This window comes from Podarcis muralis, chromosome 6 (assembly GCF_964188315.1).
Source record: "Podarcis muralis chromosome 6, rPodMur119.hap1.1, whole genome shotgun sequence".
NCBI classification, from domain to species: domain Eukaryota; kingdom Metazoa; phylum Chordata; class Lepidosauria; order Squamata; family Lacertidae; genus Podarcis; species Podarcis muralis.
In genome coordinates, this window is record NC_135660.1 from 22,423,162 (window position 1) to 22,445,779 (window position 22,618).

The window sequence follows — 22,618 nt, forward strand, 5'->3', positions numbered from 1 at the left end:
TACAGTTGGAAGGGACTCCAAGGGTCATCTAGTCCAACTCCCTGCAATGCAAGAATCACAGCTAAAGAATCCCTAACAGATGGCCACCCACCCTCTGCTTATAAACTTCCAGGGAACTACCTTCTGAGGTTGTTTGTTCCACTGTTAAACAGCTCTTGCTGTCAGAAAGTCCTTCCTAACGTTTAGTCAGAATCTATTTGAATCCATTGGTTCAGGTCCTAACCCCTGGAGTAGCAGAATACAACCTTGCTCCACCTTCTATGTTACAGTCCTTCAGATATTTACTGTAAAGGTGGCTATCATATCGCCTTCTTCCGGCTAAACATACCCAACACCCTTGACTGTTCCTCATAAGGTTTGGTTTCCAGACCCTTTATCATCTTGGTCACCTTCCTCTGCACATGTTCCATTTTGCCAATCTCCAGTTTCCAGTATTTATTTACCCCTTACCAAATTGATTACTTTTTTCTTCGCTCAGAAACACGCAAACCTACAGACACTCATAGTAAGGTAAAGGACCCTTGGATGGTTACGTCCAGTCAAAGGCGACTATGGGGTTGCAGTGCTCATCTTGCTTTCAGGCCGAGGGAGCCAGTGTTTGTCCACAGACAGCTTTCCGGGTCATGTGGCCAGCATGACTAAACCACTTCTGGCACAATGGAATACCGTGACGGAAACCAGATCGCACGGAAACACCGTTTACCTTCCCACCACAGCAGTACCTATTTATCTACTTGCGCTGGCATGCTTTTGAACTGCTAGTTTGGCAGGAGCTGGGACAGAGCAATGGGAGCTCACCCCATCTTGGGGATTTGAACCACCGACCTTCTGATCGGCAAGCCCAAGAGGTTCAGTGGTTTAGACCACAGCACCGCTCGCGTATATTACTCAAAGTAACATACACAGAAAGAGTCAACACCAGCCTTTCACATCAGGTCATCTCTCTATAGCTGGGGAAAAGAGAAGCTCTGATCGAGCCCTGATAGTCTCTTCCATTCAAAACATTAAAGAGAGATGTCATAATACATATTTGTGGTACAGCCACACTTTGAATACAGTAAACATTTCTTTTTGTTGTGCCTCGAAAGAATATTGTAAAGCTGGGAGAAGGGGGAAGGAGATCAAGGGGCTGGAGTAGTTTCCCAACAAACGCTGTTGTGCTCTAATCTTGCTTGTGGGCTTCCCACAGGCAGCTGGTGAAAACAGTATGGTGAGCTAGATGCATCAGGTGTCAAAGACTGGCTGGACGAAGAGAAGGGGTGGGAGGCTCCAACTGAAGAACCCCCAGAGGGAACTCCAGAGGAGGAAGCCAGGGGACTGGTGGTGGGACACAGAAGAGTGGTCAGAGGGAGAAGATTGGTGGTAGGAGCTGTCAGAAGCTGAAGGGGAAACAGGGTTTTGCACCAAGACAGAAATAAACCCACATAACCAATTTCAAAACAATACGTATGGTAATTGAGGAAGTTGCTTAAATCAGAGTCATGCCGTTATTCCAAACTCTGGTGAAATAATGATTCCCCACCCCCGTAATTTCAAAAGACTTTGGTTTTAACATTCAATCAACTCAAACTCCACATCACAGGAAGATTTGTGTGCCCTGGTGAGTTACGTATTTCTCCAGTAAAGTGTGGTTGAAAAAATGTCAATGAAATAGTGTTTCCTGAAGAAAATGTCCATTAGATTAGTATTTCCCTGTCCCTCAACCAAGCAGGAGCTGGTGTGTTAGGGATACCATATCAAAAGTGACGTCATGAGACGTGAGTTAGTGGCATCAAGATGTTTGCTATGCTGTATAGTTTTCGCAACTCAGTGCTGAGTCGAAATGTCAATGCCATTTTTTAAATGGCTACAAACAGTGGAATCTCATGCATGCCTAATGAGAAGCAAGCCTCATTGTTCAGCAGGGCTTACTTTCAAGTAAAAAGATATTGGCTTGCAGCTGAAGTAGATTCACATATGCATAACAGAATGCAAAACTCTTAAAAGAATGCAAAATCATTTCTATTATTTGCCGGGAGGGAAGTCTTATTGTAAAATATAAACCAGGGGCTTAAACTAACAATTTGTTCTCTGTTTGTTCCTTTCTTCTCCTTCTTTCCTCTTGCCATCTTTTATCCCTTCTTTTGATAAAAAAAAAAATTAGCTGTTGCATAGAACACCGGCTGATACTTAGAAATTAAACGACGACAGGGGTTCATTGGGAGATTTCTAGCAACACTAAAAAACGTGTGTTGTTCATTGGAGAGCAAGGAGATAACAAAATAGGTCAGCCAGCAGGACAATTGTTAAGAGTAAAATGATTAGTTATGACATTTCAAAAATACACAAAACATCTGTCACACTGTCTTTGGCTTGCTTTGTTCCAATGTGTTTTCCTGGGTGGAGCTGCAGCTACCATGAGGCCCAAAGAATACAGCAGCAGCATAAGAAAAGATTATAAAGTAGGATGGGTAAGCTGTATTATTCCTAAATAATAACTAGCAGTGATGCTGTCAGGGCCAGACTTTGGAGCAAAAGTCCAGGGTTCCACTCGGCAGAATGAGCAGGTGCCCCCCCCCCCATCACAGCAACTGCTTTACCATAATTTGAAGCAAGTGAAGAAATACCCATTACCTTCTAAAGTGGGGGGTTCATGCAAGCAGAGATAGAGTAATCTTTTGATACCAGTCCCCTCGGTTCCCCATTTTTCCAGTTTTAAATTCATCACATTTCTGCAGCAATTTGCCATTTTTCATGAAAATTCACCATCACTTTGATGCAAATTTCTTCTAATAAACAAATATAACATAATGCACTTTTGTATGTTAGGGTGGTTTTTTGTTTTGTTTTTTTGCTAATATGTGCATTTTTACGTACACTTTATTTTAGTATATGCATTTTTGTATGTGCTACTTGGCTGGAGAATGCCATTGCAAAATTCAGAGTTGTGTGTATTTTGAAGGGTGAGCATTGCTTCGCTTTGCATATTGTTTCAGGAAGTGTGAATGCGGTAGGTTTACCTTTAAACATGAAATGAATCAAATCACCCACCATCCGTAGCTGTAAGGTCATTAATTCTAGAGTCTGAAATTCCCTACCTGCACTACTAGTAACAAAGTCCTGATCCCAAATCAGCCTCCATACTATATCTTCTTTATTGGGCTGAGTTGATGTCACTGGATCTGATTACTGCCCCCTTGCCTTGATAAAACAAGCAGCAAGAGTTGTAGCTCAGTGGTAGAGCATCTGCTTGGCAGGCAGAAGGTCTCTGGTTCAATCCCTGGCATCTCCAGGCAGGGCTAGAAGAGACCATTCCTGAAATACTGGCAAGCCACTCCTAGCTAGTGTAGACAATACTGAATTAGATGGACCAGCAAAAGGCAATTTCCTATGTTCCTGAGCAACACTGTGCCCTGGGAAAGGGTTAATATTGTGAATTTGTATATACCTTTTCACTAATATCAGGCATAGGCAAACTTGGCCCTCCAGATGTTTTGGGACTACAACTCCCATCATCCCTAGCTAACAGGACCAGTGTTCAGGGATGATGGGAATTGTAGTCTCAAAACATCTGGAGGGCCGAGTTTGCCTATGCCTGACTAATATGTTTATTTTTAATGCACTTAATATTTGCATTTTTATATAAAAAAATAATTGGCTGGAGAAACTACACTGCAAAATTCAGATAAGAGTGAATTCTGCAAAATGTCTCTGTGTTGGTCTTCATATTGCTTTGGAACTGTGAATTTGATTGATTCGCCTTGAAATGTAGGTTGAATCAAATTTCTCCCCCATCCCTAGGCACCATGAATACAAAACCCACAGGTATCTGCATGTTAGATGCTAATCCAGACCTAATCTGAGTGAAGCATTTAGGGATCTATCTGCTACACAGAGAGAGAACATTTCCTGCTAAGATACAAGGAAATCCACTTGAAAGCATAACTGGTATTACAACAATATGGATAGCATTGTTGGGGCATGTTTAGTCCCAGGAACAAAACTTGAGTTTCTTCATCCAAAGTAGCCCTGAGTTAAAATTATTAGCAGTAGAATTGTTCCACTGGTGAAGATTTTGCACCAGTGAAAACTTTTTGCACAAGAGAATTCAGAAGCAGATGTTGATAACTTTGTTGAACAATAGATTGCACAACATTAAAACTCAGCCACCTGCTTGCACAAGACCCCTTGCACTAGTGGAGAATGTTGGATACATCTCAATAGTATTAGACTTGAGGCTTGAGCCTGACAAGAGGTTGCCTTCAGATTGCTGGAGGGACTCAAACACATACCAGAAATTTAGGTTTGTGCAATTAAAGCGGATCAAAGGGCTCTATCCTCCTAGATAAGGGCAACAAATCCCCTTTTTTTAAAAAAAGGCCAGATTGTTCATAGTTGGAAAATTCACATGGAACTGCATTGAAAAGTGTGGGATGAAGAAATTAACAAGATGTATACGCCACAAGCAAATCAGGATGAATGAATGTTCCTTGTCATAGAACTGCCCCATAAATAAATCAGAAGAAATGCTCAATAAAGACCAGTCATAGTTTAACCTGTGTATGAATGAATGATCAACAAACCTGTCATCTGAAGATTTACCTGAGCCCTATCTGGTTATTCCCACCCTCCCTTTCAATAAACAGGCCATGGGGTGTGTGTGTTATGTTAAGGGTGAAATTCTTTGCTGAGGAATTTGAGGTTCCTAAATTACGTAGCGATCTTACTCAGGTACAAGAGCTTCCCTGCTGCAGATATTCAGTCCCTGACATGTGGGGGCTTCAGGAATGGAAACGGGATGCAATGGATATAATAGAGTCAAAGGTTTCATCCCTCCTCATCTCCTCCCATGATGGTAATTGAGGAGGCAGATAACTGAATGGCACTATTGATAAATGACTTTCTGTACAGCACACCATCAACATGGGGACCAACATTGGGGACCAGCGCTGTTGCCGCTGGCACCATCCACTGGGCAACCATCACATTCTATTTCCACCTACTTTCATTTGCACTATAAATAGAGGATATGAGTTATTTATGCTCCTTGACCAACAACCCGCTTTCACAATACATTGCCCAGCTTTCACAAAAGCTCCAATCCTTTGGCTCTCACCTGTTATTGTATCTGTCATGCTAACCGTTGCGGCTGTCAGGAAAGATTTATATCTTTGAATGTGATGTGATGGGTAGAGTCGCCAGTTATTCATTAATATTACTTACACTCAGTGAAGATATTCTAATTGTCCTGATAACCTGTAACCTCCATTAAATGCTTTAATTGTTAATTTGTACACAATCCATGTCAGTGTGGCTCTCTTGGTGTCACGGGGATGCCTACCTGATGTCTACGTACATATGTCAGGACAAAAGTATGAGGAATAAAGACCTGGAAAATCCATTGGGGAATATAGGAAGCCCTGAACACATATTTTTTATATGTCCCTTTTACGATGAGGCACGTAGAGAAACCATTGACCCCCTGCTGGTGAGACTTGCTGACCTCCTGGTAAAGCAAAAATTTGATCTTCTCCTGTTAAGCAAAGACCACAAAATGACCCGGATTGTCACCAGATTCTGCGCACAGATCTGTAGGCGCAGACCATCCCCTAATTCAATCTAGTTTCTTAAGAAAATTCCCAAACTCGGATCCATGCGTGACTCTGGGTCATTTCCCTAAGGTTTTAAAGTTTTTATGTGTTTATATGCCTATCTCGTTTTTAAACTTAAAATCCATTGTTGTATATTGTTTTAAATGTTTGTTTTGCTATTGGGATTGTAGTTCCATTTGTGTTTCTCAAGCTGGTCTCTGACCGTAATAAATTTCATGTCATGTCATGACCCGGAAAATCCTGTACCAGGACAGTCTGATTCCTTATGCTCCCCATTGATCCTGAACTCCCCTCCTCTCCCTCTGCTGAGGTCTGGTTGGCCTTCGCCAAGTATTGCTATAAAATAAAAACATGGCTGAGAAGCAAGGAAACAGGAAAAGGAAGCAAGGATTAAGCTGAAGAACTATTGCTCCCGCAAAGATCCATGACGTTGTAACAGGTTTGGAGAGGGAAGTATGAAGTGGTCTGGCAAGCGTGGAACCCACAAGACTGAAACCTTGGGAATCTACAAGATTCTTAGTTATAGGAAAGAAGCTTCCTGGCAGATGTTAGTTCCAACACAAAAGGTGACCCACACTTAGCTTTTGCCCTATGCTTTCCAGGCACAAGTCCACACTGCAAAGCTCTGTCTTTTTTCTTTGCCCTGAAACATTTCCTGCAAAAACCTGCTCTTTAAAGCTGAAGCACAACAAACAGCAACTCAGGTTTTCCCTGTTTGCTCTGATTCAGTGGCAAAAGTGTGTTTTAGTGGGGAAAGCTCTGGAGCAAATAAAAATAAAAATTGCTCTGACACAGAACTTTAATGCATGGACTCTACTTGGAAAGCGTGGAGGAAAGGGAGATAAGCCCTAAATAACAGTGTTAAGCCAGAAAGGGACATTAAACGCTAACTAGTTCAAGTACTGAATTATGTTGTTGTTGTTGTTTAGTCATTTAGTTGTGTCCGACTCTTCGTGACCCCATGGACCAGAGCACGCCTCTCCTGTCCTCCACTGCCTCCCGCAGTTTGGTCAAACTCATGCTGGTAGCTTCGAGAACACTGTCCAACCATCTCGTCCTCTGTCGTCCCCTTCTCCTTGTGCCCTCAATCTTTCCCAACATCAGGGTCTTTTCCAAGGAGTCTTCTCTTCTCATCAGGTGGCCAAAGTATTGGGGCCTCAGCTTCATGATCTGTCCTTCCAGTGAGCACTCAGGGCTGATTTCCTTCAGAATGGAGAGGTTTGACCTTCTTGCAGTCCATGGGACTCTCAAGCACCATAATTCAAAAGCATCAAAGTTTCCTGTTGTAGTGTGACAGTGAGATGATGAGGGGTCTTTGGTCAATGAACACTCACAGCCAAGTGTCCCTCATAGTGAAATCCAAATAAATAAATCTAGAATTAATCCAATTACTGATGGAAGATGTTTGCTGGAGGAAGCCTTCAGGACCAGAGAAGAACATAAGCTTGCATTAGATGTGGCAAAAATTCTCAGTATTCATCAGAACTTGCAATTATGTTGTTAGCCATGTGTGTGCTCGGTCCCATACATGGTTGCTGCTATGGGAGAGTATCCTACTTAAGCCAATGTTGCTTTCTCTGTTCCTTTGCTGTGGCATTACATACCCTTCTCAGAGCGTAAGAAGGAACAGTTCTGGGACACGTGTGAACTGAGCTTCTCTGTTACAGTGTGTTCACTTGTGAAAAGGAAGCAAAAATTACTCTATTACTCTCTGAGACCATAATTGTATGTCCCTGGGAGAGCGCCTCAGTAGCTATCTCCCCAACATGCCCCATGAACAGGGAGTTCCCACAGTGGTGAAACAAATGCCTCTGGAATCCCAGAAGCTGGACATGAGTGCAACAGCACTCTAAATTAAAAAAGGAACCCACTGTTCCTCTCTTATCTTCTGTAGGGTGCAGGATCCTACTCAGATACAAGAGGCATTTCATTCATCTAGATTTCTCCCTCTCATCTGCCTTTTGGAGTGTTCTGTGAGTTGAGTAGTGCTCTCCCTCCCTAAAGTGTCAACAACTTACCTTTGGCCCCAATAGACACTCAAGAATTTTGCTGTACACCATTCATTCACAAAATTTTCATTCCTTTTACAGCAGCTCCGTCAGATTTCCATTCCGAGCTCCACTCACAGACTGCCTTCGAAAATGCTTCAGCTGGCTGTTTGGCGAAGGGCTGCTAGACAATGCACAGTGGCTTTGCTTGGCATGGGAAATGTTATGTCTGCAACTGAAGTAGCAGAAGAAAGAGGGTGGCAGGTCTAGAAAAATATTCAGATGCTCACAGGGAGGAAGTGAGAATTCTTCATCCACCAGGCTGAAAAATCCCCCCCCCCCCCGAGTTAAGGATGGTACTGTTATACTAAGGTTCATTACTTCAGATGGTGAGAAGTTCCATGGGTGAAGTATTGCCCCAGGTTCAAAGGAGATTTATTGGCAATTTGTAATATTTCCATTTTACTTTATTTGCAGATTAACCATACCATAGGTGGAGGCAAAGCTTAAACTCTCCATATGACAGCCATTGCTTCCATATCAGGTCTCCAAGGGAAACCACTCCTACCCCCGCAACCTCCCCCAATTAAATTCTCTGTTTCCAGAGGGGTGACCATATTTCCCTCTTGGAAATAAAGCAACAAAGAACCTTGTAGCATCTCAAAGAGTAATATAAGCCTCCATGGACTCTGAGGCATGAAATGATCTCTTGAGTTTCAGGTGTATCTAATGTGTACCTGGATGATTTGGGTGCAGGGTTGTACACAGTGAGGTCATAGCAAAAAGGGGGGGGCAAACAATTATTATTGTGTAATTAGCAGTGGTAATTGACAAAAGAGTTGTTGATAACACAAATATCCTGATATTGGAAAGCCAACTGTAATGCAATAAAACTCATTTGTCTTGGTTCAGTCCACAAGTAATAGCACCGAACTTCTTGATGCATTGGAAATGAGTCTCTATGAAAAAACACACGTGAATGGACACAAATCTGAGGTCAGAAATGCAATATTCAAAATCCAGTGGGCGGCCATTTCATCCTTCCAGAACATTATTAGAATGACCATTTTGGAGCAAAGGAACTTCAGAGGGAATCATAGAATTGGAAGAGACCCTGATTTACATTGCAATACATTCATTTCAATACATCAAGAGTTGTATTCTGAACTGGTTTATTATTATTATTATTATTATTATTATTATTATTATTATTATTATTATTTCACCCCATCAGTTTCAATTGGACAGGGGTGATTTATGCCAGCTCTGGGCTGGCATTGATGGAGGGAGGGGTGTCCAATCCTCCATGGCTTTTCCGTGAATGAAGGTGCTAAGGCATGTTCATTCTGAAGCCTAACACCAGCTATGACCAATGGGGACAGCTGTGGAGTTTGCTGTGGGCATACAGGGAACACTAACATGCTAGAGGTGGAGCAAGTGAGGTATCTGAACAGATTTGAGGGTTAGGATTGCTCTCCTTAGAAAGGAGGCATTTGGAAAATCAACTTGTTTCTTGAGTCAAGGGGCCACTCAGATACTCCACAACAATGCTATAAGCAGCAAGTGTTTTTCTCCCACTCACTCAGATTATACTCTTAAATGCATATCTATGTATTTTAAAAAATTGTGATATAACAAATATACAAATCAACTTCTTAAAATAAGGCATTTTGGCTCAGTTTTCTTCTTCTTAAAAACAAAAACCCAAGGTCTACTAGCTTGGGTTTTTGGTTTGGTTTTTAAAAATAAGCTCTATTACCTGTTGTGTAGCTAGTAGAAACATCAATACTCCATCCACTCACACCCAGCATTTAACTGGACTGTGCCTATAGTGATACAGTATCTTTCCAAAGATATGTAATATTTATTTCCATCTACCCAACCGAAAACATACAGGACAATAAGCTCGAAAACTAGACAGCTTGTGTGTGAGGCACAGAACAAGGTGACTCAGAAAATGTCGCCCTCCTCATCATGGGATACAAGCATCTCATATTTAATGGATCACTGAAACGGAATCAGATGTGGGTGACTGTCTTCTGAACTTCCCAGTCATGGGATGTCTTAGAGCAGTCAGAGGGTGCTTTTGTTCCACACCGGACTGATTGTGTTCTTTTGTATGATTTTGTAAGCGTATAAAATAGTATCACCAGAGGACCAATGGGAATCACACAGGAAAACCACACTTGAGTCTCCGGTTGCAGCAGGCAGTGTTACAACACACAAAAGAACATCTTTCTCATTTTTGAGGCTATTGTGCAGAGATCCATTACCAATAATGCCTGTGACTTCTTGTGAATACTGAGCCCTCTTTATTTCAACCAGGAGAGCAGCAATGCCTTTCGGAGTAAAACCTCACTGTGCTGAACAAAACACTGCTGTGCCGCCTAATAAATGGCAAAACCAAACAGAAGCAGTTAAATCTGCACTTAAGGTTGCATGGTATATTTGCAGCTGTGAAAAGACGATAGATGTTAAAGGGCTGAAGCAGGAGGAGCCAATGTGGTAGCCAATTGGGTTACAACATCCATGAACCCTGGCTTTTGGCAGGAGAACTTAAGAAGAGTCGGCTGGTCAAGCCAATGGCAACTAGCCCAGCATACTGTTCCCACAGTGGCTAACCAGAAGCCTATGGGGAACTAGAAAGCAGAATCCAAGCACAAGAGTACTCTGCTCTCCTGTGGTTTCCAGAAACTGCTCTCCAGCTGCATTAGTGCCCCCCATGGAGCTGATTGGAGTCCAATAACATCTGGTGGTACCACATTGGCTACTGCTGGGCTTATAGTAGAATAGCTCCCATATTGGAAGATATCACTTTATCCCTTGATATAGGTTGTAAAACAATGGTGGTCAAGGGGTGTGGAATGGATGCATAACCAGTTCCACTGATTCTATGCTCCTGTAAGCCTATCACAATACACAAAGCACAACAGGCTTTGGAGTAACCAAATGATGCCTGCTCCAAATTGATATTTTGTTCCCCCTGAATACAGCATGCTAGGGTGTGAGGGGGGGGGAGGCATTTAAAGATTATGAAGACATTTCGATTCAGTTATCCATCTGGGTTCAGAAAAGAAATCAGGATTGGATTCTGGAAGGGCAGCTTGAGAAAAGATTGCCATGTTCCGACAAAGGCAGCAGGTGCTGAAAATTAGGCACACGGACACAAAGACAAAATAATAAATAATTTTTTTAACCCAGAAACTGGAAATAGTGGGAAAGCATGAAAAGTAGTATCAACTCATAGGCCTGGCCAGCAGAATGAGGTGTTAGAGTCCTGGAGAGAGAATGGACTATACCTTTTTGGACTGTGGGTGTAGGATACCTTTATGAATGCCCCCCCCCCCGAAACCTCCTTGAAAGAAAACAAGTTCAGCATGAAGAGAGATGCCATTCTAGTTTTCTTGTTTCTCAATGTTTTTTGTTTAACTTGTAGGTACTCCAGAGTAGGGACGCGGGTGGCGCTGTAGGTTAAACCACAGAGCCTAGGGCTTGCTGTTCAGAAGGTCGGCGGTTCGAATCCCCACAAAGGGGTGAGCTCCTGTTGCTCGGTCCCTGCTCCTGCCAACCTAGCAGTTTGAAAGCACCTCAAAGTGCAAGTAGATAAATAGGTACCGCTCCAGCGGAAAGGTAAACGGCGTTTCCGTGCACTGCTCTGGTTCGCCAGAAGCGGCTTAGTCATGCTGGCCACATGACCCAGAAGCTGTACGCCGGCTCCCTCGGCCTATAGAGCGAGATGAGCGCCGCAACCCCAGAGTCGTCAGCGACTGGACCTAATGGTCAGGGGTCCCTTTACCTTTACTCCAGAGTAGGAACGTAGAAGGCTACCTTATTAGTAGCAGTAGTGGCCAGAAGTGGCTCGCTGGGTGGGGGCGAAGCTCCTACACTAGCTTTCCTGAAGGTGGGTTGCTGTTGCTTACCAGGAAGGAGACAGGGTAGGATAGGGAATCTGTGAGGTCAGATTTCAGGATTCGATTCCTGCATTTACACTGCATCTCATTTGGCTGTGCATGCAGACCTAGTCACAGACACCCCTAAACACACTTACCTTGGGAGTAAGTTGCACTGAATTCAGCGAGGCTTACTTCTGAGTAGTCACACATAGGCTTGCACAGCATATCTTGTTAGTTTCATTTTGCACTCAGTGTGATAACTTTGTATAGATTTTCCACCTTTTAAATTAAAGGAAATGGATCGGACTCAGCTCTGGGAGGGTGAATATGTTCCTGCCAGCTAGTCAAAACTAGTCAAAACCTTCTGGAAATTAGCTCAGAACAGTTGGTTTTTCACTTGAGTCAGAGTAAGCAAATAGCAAAATGCTATTGTTAATTATCATCATAAGCACAACAAAGAGATGAGATATATATAACACTGCTTGATAATTCTAATCTGTTGGAAATTGTGGTGCAATAGTTGATATAGGGACTATTTTAATTTGTTTATATGCTTATAGGCTGCCATCTCTCCAGAGAATTTCAAGGCACTTTAGAGAAAACAAAAATAATGGCAATAAACCGATGTTAAAATAACAGTATTAAAATATGAGTATAGCAATATCTATATCAGCCAGTGGCAGGAATCACCACGGCATTGATGTCCAGAAAATGATTGGGGAAACAAGTGTGCTTTTGGTAAATACTGGAAGCCCACTAGAATTTGTGCTAAACTTATCTTAGTGGAGAGACTGTTCCACAAGACAGGGATCACCTCAAAAAAAGGCTTTCCTCCTGGCTGCTGCGAGATGGGCTATCACATGGGCCAGGACAGAACCAGGAAATCTCTACCCAAATAGCTTATTTAATGGGAAGGTCTATAAAAAAAGAAGGTGTTCTCTTAGGTAATCTGGTCCCAAGAGGTTTAGGGCTTTATAAATTAGTAATAAATCTCCAACTTGGCTTGGTAGCTAATTGGCAACCAGTGCAGTTCTTTTAACAGGTGTGTCACATGGTCTTGGGGAGTTTCCTTCATAGTAGTAGGAACCTGGCCTGTCAAACTGCTCTCTCCATCCAATAAGTTTCCTGGCTGCAGATGAAAAGAGAGATGGAATCTGGTTCAGCAAAAATGCCAAAGGTGAATGAAAGCTGTAATTAGCCCGGAACAAAAGCCCTCCAGAGAGCACTAAGAAAATTGTTTCTTCTTAGGCAATAGGCCACAACATATCTCCTTACTTCAGAGTGAACTAAGGCAGCATTGTGCGTTACTGGGAAGCGCTACAAAGGCAAAGTGAATTGTGCTTCCATTTCCTTGGTTTTTCCAAGGCATGTGCAATAGGTTGTCTTGTGTCCCTCCCCTCTGCAGGGACACTGGAAGAAGGGGGCAGAAGGGGCTAGATTGGCTGGTGAGGCCGATCCCTCCCGCAGGCGCAGATGGGGACAATCCTGATGCGAATAAAAGATTTGGGGTGAGGAGCAACCTTTCCCATAACTATTTGGTTATCCGCTTAGATCTTACCAGTCAGGACCTTATATTGGATCCCCCTGTGGCTGCTGTGGGCAAATGAGTAAAAACAAAACAAAACCACTTGCACACTTGGTTTTAGAAAAGCACGTACATACATAGATCGGCCCGACTTATGTTATGGGTGCCACAAGTAACAAAGGCAGGCAAGGTTTTCAGACAGGAGCGGAAAGGGTAGTGATCCTGTCTTCTTTTCACACATGGAGTCACTGCCTTTGCCTTGGCACACATTCCCAAAAGTTTGGTCATTGCTGTGCAAAGCAGGCCTCTTTTCTTAGAAACAGATTATAGGCACTTTAGGAAAACTCAAACATAAACAGCTTTATAGTAGACAGGAGCCCTGCTTATTCATCAAGGCCCACATCAGCTTCCTTCTTCAAATACTTCCCCTTGACTCAGAAACCAACCATGTACACACTCACAGCCACCGGACTGTATTGTACTAGAAATAACTGACACCCATGCAGGCCCTCAGAATCAACTGTCATCTCCCTGGTTGACCTTTCTCAATGAGACCTCTCAAGGGCAATGATTCAGCAGGCAGCTTTTGCCGTCTGAATTCTGGAATTTATTCACTGCTTGCTCTCTGGCAGCTTTCCGCAGTCTTTCTTCTTCCATTCTTATCTTTCCATCTTTGCGTTCTGACACGTTCTTGTTCTCTTTCTTCTCTCACAGTTCTAAACTTTCCTTCCTTTCCCAGCACTGCCGCTCTAAACTCCACTTCCCTCATTTCTTCAAAACTGTGCCGCTCGCTACATTGTTTATGCTTAGATATTGGCCAAAACTGCTAAAATTGAATGCATCTCCTGCTCAGTCTTACTCTCATCATTTATTTGAACTTTTCTATCATAACTTTGCTTTAATTTTGTTTGTTTGTTTGTTATTATACCTGATAAGGGACGCGGGTGGCACTGTGGTCTATTGGGTTTCCTGTACGCCACTTTGAGGTATCTTTAATTAAGCAGTATACAAATGGTCACCCTGCCAACCTAGCAGTTTGAAAGCATGTCAAGTGCAAGTAGATAAATAGGTACCGCTCCGGTGGGAAGGTAAACAGCGTTTCCATGCGCTGCTCTGGTTTGCCAGAAGTGGCTTAGTCATGCTGGCCACATGACCCAAAAGCTGTATGCCGGCTCCCTCGGCCTATAGAGCGAGATGAGCGCACAACCCCAGAGTCATCTGTGACTGGACCTAACAGCCAGGGGTACCTTTACCTTTACGGGCCTATTAGGTCCACAAATCATCATATAGCATATATTCAACACAAAAACAGCAACACTTTGTTGCTGTCAAGGACAGCTGGACATATAAAGGGCCCCATTACCTTCAGTAGCTGGCCAGCTCCCTTGGCCAGTAAAGCAAGATGAGCGCCACAACCCCAGAGTCGTCCGCGACTGGCCCTAACAGTCAGGGGTCCCTTTACCTTTTTATTATACCTGATGTGAACATGTGTTGTTTGACTGGCTAAGTGGAACATTTAAAATATGACTGAGCAATTAAAATATTTGCCCTTGATACCAAAAAGGTCAAATGGGACCTACAACAAAATAATACTGTGTGGTCTGGTGCTGTTGAGTTCTCCAGCCAGTCAGCCATGCTCTCTTCAAGATACTCCATTTGATTTCTCCTCCCAACCATCTTTCTGCCTCCACTGATAGTGGAGAAGTGGTGGCGGCGGCAGTGGATTCCGGTGAGATCTCACAAGAGCTCAGCAAGATGGTGAGAACTTGCTGGAACACACTGTCATTAGTGCCACTTCAAAGGCACCACCACACAACCCAAATCAGGAGTGCTTTGGTGGGGAAAGGCTGGGGCAGCAGCTCCCCGTTGGTCCTCAGGTGGCAAAATGGGACACACCATCCCTGAGTCAAAGGGTGACACTGAATCACTTTGCATACTCCTTATTATTTTAATATATTATTTTATATGATTTGGTTTGTTGTTTAATGTTTTGGTTCAAATGCGTAAAATTTAAAAGGGGCAGAACCAATTTGAAAAGCTGGGGCCACTAACGACATTGGGATTGAAGGAATGAAGACAATGTTTGTTTATGGAAAATGGCTCTATTGGGTGTTATATCGGAGTGGGTGAAGCAAGTATTGATTATATACAGTGGACAAATGAAGAATCAGAAGTCCCCTACTTTCTGAATTTTCTCTCTCTCTCTCTCTTAACCTCTTTTCTGTTTCTATTTCTCTATTTCTTTTTCTTTATTCCTTTCCTTCCCCATTTCTCTTTATGTTTTTATTGTATTATGAGCAAAGTCTTGATTTGGATGACAACAAAAAGAGGAAAAGGTATGTGATGTTAAGTTTTGTATTTCCCCCCTATAAACCCTAATAAAGTTTATTTTTAAAAAATGAACCAGTGGAACCAATAAAGTTTCTCTCCTTTCTTATTAAAAATCCTTCCACACATCCCCTCGCATTGCTCTGCCCTTTCTGACAGCACCTATGTTCGTTGGTCACACTCTCCGTGGCAGATGCTCGTAATGGGATATGGGATAAAAATAATGATGTCAATCAATCACTGTTTCCCCCACAAACTCATAATTAAGTAACTTTACCCTGGATTTGTCCACTTGAAATGGCACCAAATCTCCCACGGCTTACGTAAAGAGGCGGAAAAAGAAACCCATCGGTGTTGACAGCAGCTCCAAAAGGCCATTGAAGTGCAAATCAGCAAAAACCCAGAAAAGGTAAATAAGATGCAAGCCACTAATTGCAGCTTGTTTGCACTAATGAAATCAAAGTGGTTCTGTTGGATTAGGAATAATTATCCAGGTAAGCACAGGAGAGGCAGAAACACAACTTTGAAAAAGAGGTCATCAAAGAAATTTGATCTACCTGCAATCAAAGGATCTTGGAGGCATTGTTGCTGTCTTGATCTGAGAGAAGGAGGGAGGCATGGCAGGGAAGGTGATATACTTGTCTAACCCTTATTGATAAGAGCTAACAAACTTTAGCTTGAAGCAGGTCTCCCTTTGATTAAAACGACTGTTTATTTTCACATCAAAGTGTCCAGTCCTCAAGAATCATGACAGAGCAGACATTTGTGGGTCTTGAGGACCTTTTGAGACTGACTAATTTATTGTGGCATAAACTTTTGTGGGCTAGAGTCCATTTCATCGAATGCACGATGTTCTGACTTGCTGGTACAATATATTTACACATTAGGTGGGGAGACTATAGACACTGCAGTGAAGTTGAAGGGAAACAAAATGCAGAAGGTGACACAAGGCAGGTATTTGCTGTTGAGTTCCGTAAAATGTGGGTTTGATCAATTTACAGTGAAATTCCACGCATATCTACTCAGAAGAGCTATAGCGCAGTGGTAGAGCATCTGCTAAGGGTTTTTTTTGGGGGGGTGGGGGTAGGAAGTGCAAGTGGTGGTTGTTGGCAGCCTGAGCACCATTTTGCACCTCACAGGAATTCCTGGGCTGAGTGTCATTCCAGGGCATGGTGTGTGGAAAGTGGTAGGTGAATTCTGCAAAGTAGCCTTCTTTTTCGGGGGGAATAAAAAGAAAAATCTCAGAAATTTCCTCAGAAAAACATCTTCTGAGACGTTTTAATTCAGCTCTATTTGATACATCTTAACTTCTCTTCACCTCTGTGGTTTCCACGAGGCCCCACCGCTAATTACTTCAAGCTGGCTTCCTCGTCACAACCTCCAATTTCAGACAATAGCAAAATATGTGACCTTCCATGCATCTCAAGGAAATATCTGAACGTGAATGTCCCTGAGGTACAATAAAGGGCCTTGGGCCATCTCTCAGGAATATGCATCACAGCAAATAGCGAGATGATGTGTGAACATTGGCTTCAGCAATTGCCAAGCTGTCAATGAATATTTCTGGTCAGGTTGCTAAAACCACAGAGAGGGCCTGGCACATTCTCTCTCTATTTGTTTTGTTATGCACAGGTCAGATGAGCAGGTCTGAAACCATAGAAGAGAGTTATTCAATCAACATTTCCCCTCAGTTTCTTCTGTGAAAACAGTTGGTTTAACTGAGGGGAGCTGACCTTTTCTGTTTACATTCCACAGATTGTTGTAACACTTGCTCAAATCTATTCTCTATGGTGGGGAGGCAAGCATTTTGAGACAATCAACTAATGTGAATCCAAAAAGGGCTGGAGCTGAAACAATGGGACTGCTAGGATAGCGGTTCATCAGACAGAGAAAAATGTTTCACCTTCTCTAATAACACCAGAACTTGAAATTGTAAACTAAAACCCATAGACAGTAGGTTAGGACCAGACAAAAAAACCTGCTACTTTACAGAACTCCTAATTAGCTTTAATGATTTGTTTCCAGAACAAGTGGTGATGGATATCGATTTAGGCAGCTTTCAAAGGGGATTCAACCAATTCTTCGACTATGTAAACCTGGCAATATTAGCCAGAGATCTAACAGGAAGTACTAAAGGTAAAGGGTAAAGGGACCCCTGACAGTTAAGTCCAGTCATGAACGACTTTGGGGTTTGCAGCGCTGTGAAAAACCCAAGGGCTGTATCCAGATTGGGCTGTATCCTGAAATATTTGGATGGCAAATCATCAGATGAAGATGGCCACAGTTGGCTGGCTTTCTCCAGAGAGTGGATTCCTCATTCAGGCCAGGATGAATCCATCAAGGTTGGGGCAACTGAAATATCGGGACAAGGTATTGAAAACAATGAAAAAGGAATAGACAGAATTACTGAGAAATGGAATCCCATCTCAGAACAGAGAACAAAAAAGAACACCGATTGGCATAAAATGTGTGTGCACATGCGCGCGCACACAAAAAAATAAATTTAGACATTTATTAATATACATGTGGTGGCCATTTTGTGTGTGTTTGATTGGTGTGCAACTGCCATTACGTGTGCTATTTTTGGCCCCGGAAGGGGCAGGGTGGGCTTATGTGCCCTCCACCAACACGTGCAATGACCAAGAAGAAAAAGAGAAGGAGAAGAAGAAGAGTTTGGATTTGATATCCTACTTTATCACTACCCTAAGGAGTCTCAAAGCAGCTAACAATCTCCTTTCCCTTCCTCCCTCACAACAAACACTCTGTGAGGTGAGTGGGGCTGAGAGACTTCAGAGAAGCAGCTGCATGTGGAGGAGCAGGTAATCGAACCCGGTTCACCAGATTACGAGTCCACTGCTCTTAACCACACCACCACACTGGCTCCCAAGAACACAACCCCCATGCAAACATGGAGTTGCCTGTAATTTACATAGAAATACAATACAGTGGAGAAGACTGATGAGGTGAGCTGTGTGCCAAATCGGTCTGCTGTCTAGGTGCCAACTGCTGATAGGCAGCTTCAAGGCACCTGTTGCTCTCCCTTCTGATGGTTCTTTATTTTTAAACTGCAATTGGACTGGACAGCTTTTTACAAAGAGGACTCCTTCACATAGAATGATGTGCTCTGACAGCCCCACAAATAGAAAGCTTTGGGAAGATAAGACATGTGGCTATTATTTAGGTACCTTTCCAAAGCAAAGGACCTTCACTGCCTTCACTGGTTCTGATTTGAAGGAGAGGTAGAGCTCTCAGTAGCATCAAACGCTGCATCTCAACAATAGAGAGAGAAGAAAATCATCCTAGATGTAGCCCTAAGTCCCCCAACTACCCTTAAAACAACCTGGGAGGCAGATATTTGTATAGAGGTGTCAGTTAAGAGCTGGAATAATATTTGGAAGCCAAGGTTGTTTTGCTCCAGATCAAGAGAAGTAATAGTACTGCTCTGTTCTGCCTTGGTCAGGCCACACCTATTTCGCCATCAGTGGGATCACAATCTAAACATTGCTCTGTGGTCCTAGAATTTATGTAGTTTCACTTGATTGAGATCAAGCCAACCTAGGACTGCCCTAGAGCCCATTTAATGATGCTTGTAGCTATTAAAAACACAGGAAAATAGTAGCTAATTGGAAAAATTCATACCAGGTAGGGGCAGGGCAGGGGGGTTAATTCACTCACTGTTCAATCTTTGTGTTGCTGCTTGTTTCCCTGAAACTGTCAGAATGCTGGACAAACTCTGGAAGGAAGAAAATATAGTTACGGTCAGATCCAGTACCAGTTTCAAATTTTGGAGGACCCTCCTATTTACCATTCAGTGGGGACCCTCCTATCTACCATAGTTGCTACTCCCCATTCATGCTCTTCAACTTTTTCAAGCCCCAAACTGGGACGTGCAGATTCCGGGACGCACTCCTAGGTAAGTCACATGACCTGAGCCTTGCTCTCACCCCGAAAAAAAATGCAGCACCCAAAATGGCTGCCAAGATCTTGCAAAAGAAAAACAGGAGGGCCCATTTTCTTTCAGGGCACATGGGAAGTATGCCCATTCATCACTCCCCTCCCCATCTCTGGGCCAAATTGTTACCATCTGCCAGAAAGAGGGATAACAAGGGGTTCAGAGGCTACGCAAGCATCTCAAGCATGGGGCCAGTGAGTAACCGGGCGCCCTATTTTATGATGTGTTTTATTGTGCATTGTTTATTTTGGGTGGCTTTAAAAGGAGGACTAGAAAAGTTAATTGATGCTGCTAGCCATAATGGCTACGTGCCGTCCCCACTGTCGGAGGCAGTATGCCTGTGAATCCCAGTTCCTGGGAACATGTGGGGAGAGCTCTGTTGTGCTCAGATCATGCTTGCAGACTTCCCACAGTCATCTGGGTGGCCACTGTGAGAACAGGACTTTGGAGCACATGGCCCGATTCAGCAGGTCTCTTCTTGCATTCTTATTTTATGATTTGGTTTTGCTGTTTTACGTTCTCTGCCCCACCCCCGTGGTATCTGTCTAGATCAGCCTGTATTTTCTCCCCACCCTCAAGCAATTTATTGTGGCTCCCAAACCATCTGATTTAAATAATAATCATTTAAGGTGGCCTAGCGAGTGGTGCTGTTGAGCCCCACAATTGCACCGCTGAGAGTAGTGAGGTCTCAGCCTTTCTACTGATTGGAGGTGGGATAGGGGAACTGCCACCTCTTTTTTTAAAGGGCCCTTTCTCTCACCACCATTCTTAGAATGTTGCAGAGAAGCTTAGGAAACAAGAAGTGTTTCTTTCTGTTTCCTCTGCTTGACCTTCTAAGAATGGCGTGACATCAGAAGGAGAAGGGGTCCCTCTTAAAGTGAAAAGCGCCTTTGTTTTGTCTCCCCGGGGGAGCTGCCCTCCTAGGGCAAGAGGGGACCTTCTGACATCAGTCCTAAAAAGCATAAACACTGTTCTCTCCCTCTCCCTCTCTGTGTGTGTTTGTGTACAAACTGCTGAGGCTATAGCTCCCTCTGCTGTGTATGTGCGTGTACATGCAGATGTGTTCATGATTGTGTGTGCTGGCTTGTAGCCCTTGGGCAGGTGGCAAGCCCTCAATGTGGCCCTCAGCCCAAAAAAGTTAAGGACCCTCGGCATAGATGAATGGTGGGTTATAAATATCATTAATACATGCATCTAACAACAACATTTGTTTTGGCTCTGAAATCCAAATGTTGCCATGTTCAGTTTAATGTAGAACTCCATGCAAAAAGTTCAAATTATGACATGAAAGCATGATTCCAAAATTTAGAGTTGCATTCATAGCTTCAGATACGGATGTAGAGTTTTGCTTCATAATTCATTCATATTCTCCATGATAAATAATCCATGTGACACAAACCCTGCACTTTTACACCAATAGATTTCTATTAGGAAATCACCACTTTTAAATCTCTCTCTCTCTCTCTCTCTCTCTCTCTCTCTCTCTCTCTCTCTCCTGCTTAGCATTCTTGTACAAAGGCTGACATTCCTTGCCAGTTCCTTTCTTGGCTTCAGAGACAATATAACGAGTAAATGGCTCCCTCTGGTGGCAGGAAGCAATCTGCTTTCCGTTGTAGATAGAACATAATTTCCTGGGCTAGTAAGATGTTTTATTAAAATACAACCTAATTCTGCAGCGATGGAGATGAGGAGAATTTCAGTTTACATTTAAAGCCAAACTTACCCAAACTGTACCTTCCGAAACAATACGTGAACCAAAGCACAGCCATCCTTCGAAATTCAGACATATCTGAATTTTGCAGTTTGGTTCCTCCTGCCAAGTAATGTGTTCACAAATGCATATACTGGGGTAAAGTATGCACAAAATGCAGGTATTGGTGAAAATCACATTCAGAAATGCATTATATCAGACAAAACTGCATACAAAATGTGAGCCAATGGTAGTGCAGTGGTTAGAGTGTCGGACGAGAACCTGAGAGGCCAGGGTTCAAATCGTCGCTTGGCCATGCAGTTGGGTGACCCTGGACCAGTTACTCACTCTCAGCCTGACCTACCTAACAGGGTTGTTGTGAGTATAGAATGGAGAGAAGAGAACCATGTATGCCACCTTGAGCTTGTTGTTGTTTAGTCGTTTAGTCATGTCCGACTCTTCGTGACCCCATGGACCAGAGCACGCCAGGCACTCCTGTCTTCCACTGCCTCCCGCAGTTTGGTCAAACTCATGCTGGTAGCTTCGAGAACACTATCCAACCATCTCGTCCTCTGTCGTCCCCTTCTCCTTGTGCCCTCCATCTTTCCCAACATCAGGGTCTTCGGCGATCAGCCTTCTTTATGGTCCAGCTCTCACTTCCATACATCACTACTTGGAAAACCTTGTTTTTTACTATACGGACCTTGAGCTACTTGGAGGTAAAGAGGGATATAAATGTAAGAAAATAACAAACAAACAAATAATAGCGGGACTTTAAGAAATCCCTCACGAACTGATGTGGAAAAATTGGAGAACCAAAACTTAAGAAAGGGAAAATGGAAAGAAAACAATACGTGAACCAAAACCAGCCATCCTTTGAAATTTGCACTTATCTGAAATTTACCATGCAGTTCTCCAGCCAAGCAATATACATATAGTGCACAAAAACACGAATAAAATGCATACATTAATTAAAAGAGCAAACAAATATTCATTAGATTTGAGGAAATGGCGTTGTTAATGCTAGGCAAAATTGCATTAAAAATGTGTATATTAGAAAAAATTCGCCCTAAAATGCTGCTGAATGACTGGTTGTTGTTTTTTTAAATTTTACGTGCAGGAGAACTGCAGTGGCCTTAATCTAAAAAGACAAAATGTGTTTAGCAGAGTATAACTGTTCAACGAAGCTAACTGCATCATGATGGATTCAAGTTTAAATTCGGAAGAATTCGGAAGAAATATGTACTGCTTTCTTTCATTGGAAACTCTCTTCAGAGCCCCACAGAACTTTAATTACTTGAGCACAGATGTAAACTGAGAATTGCCCCAAAGGGTTAGCAGCCTGCAAATTAAATAGGTCAATGCACGGAAAAAGATTGTCCACCTGAATTACCAACAAAACGCTTAATATTTAGGATTAACATAATATATTATATTATTCTATATTGTTGTGGTGGTGGTGTTGTTCTTTGTTTAAATGCAATGTAAACAAGCTTGAGATAGATATCATAAGAGATAGTATAAAATTGCCTTCAACAAATAAAGCTAACCCATTAGCTGCTGTTTGCAGTCTGAAATCTGCACTCTGCTACCGGCTCTGCACTTTGCCACGATGTCCCGGAGAGAGTGATATTCCTCTTCTCTGCTAATG

General features: G+C 42.9%; 1 non-coding gene across 1 annotated transcript; it reads left to right on the forward strand.

Annotated features, from left to right (window-relative positions):
• Nucleotides 1–3,199: 3,199 nt before the first annotated feature.
• On the forward strand, nt 3,200–3,271 carry TRNAA-GGC (transfer RNA alanine (anticodon GGC)). Its single transcript has one exon. It is a non-coding gene; the product is annotated as a tRNA-Ala (tRNA).
• The last annotated feature ends 19,347 nt before the right edge of the window (nt 3,272–22,618 follow it).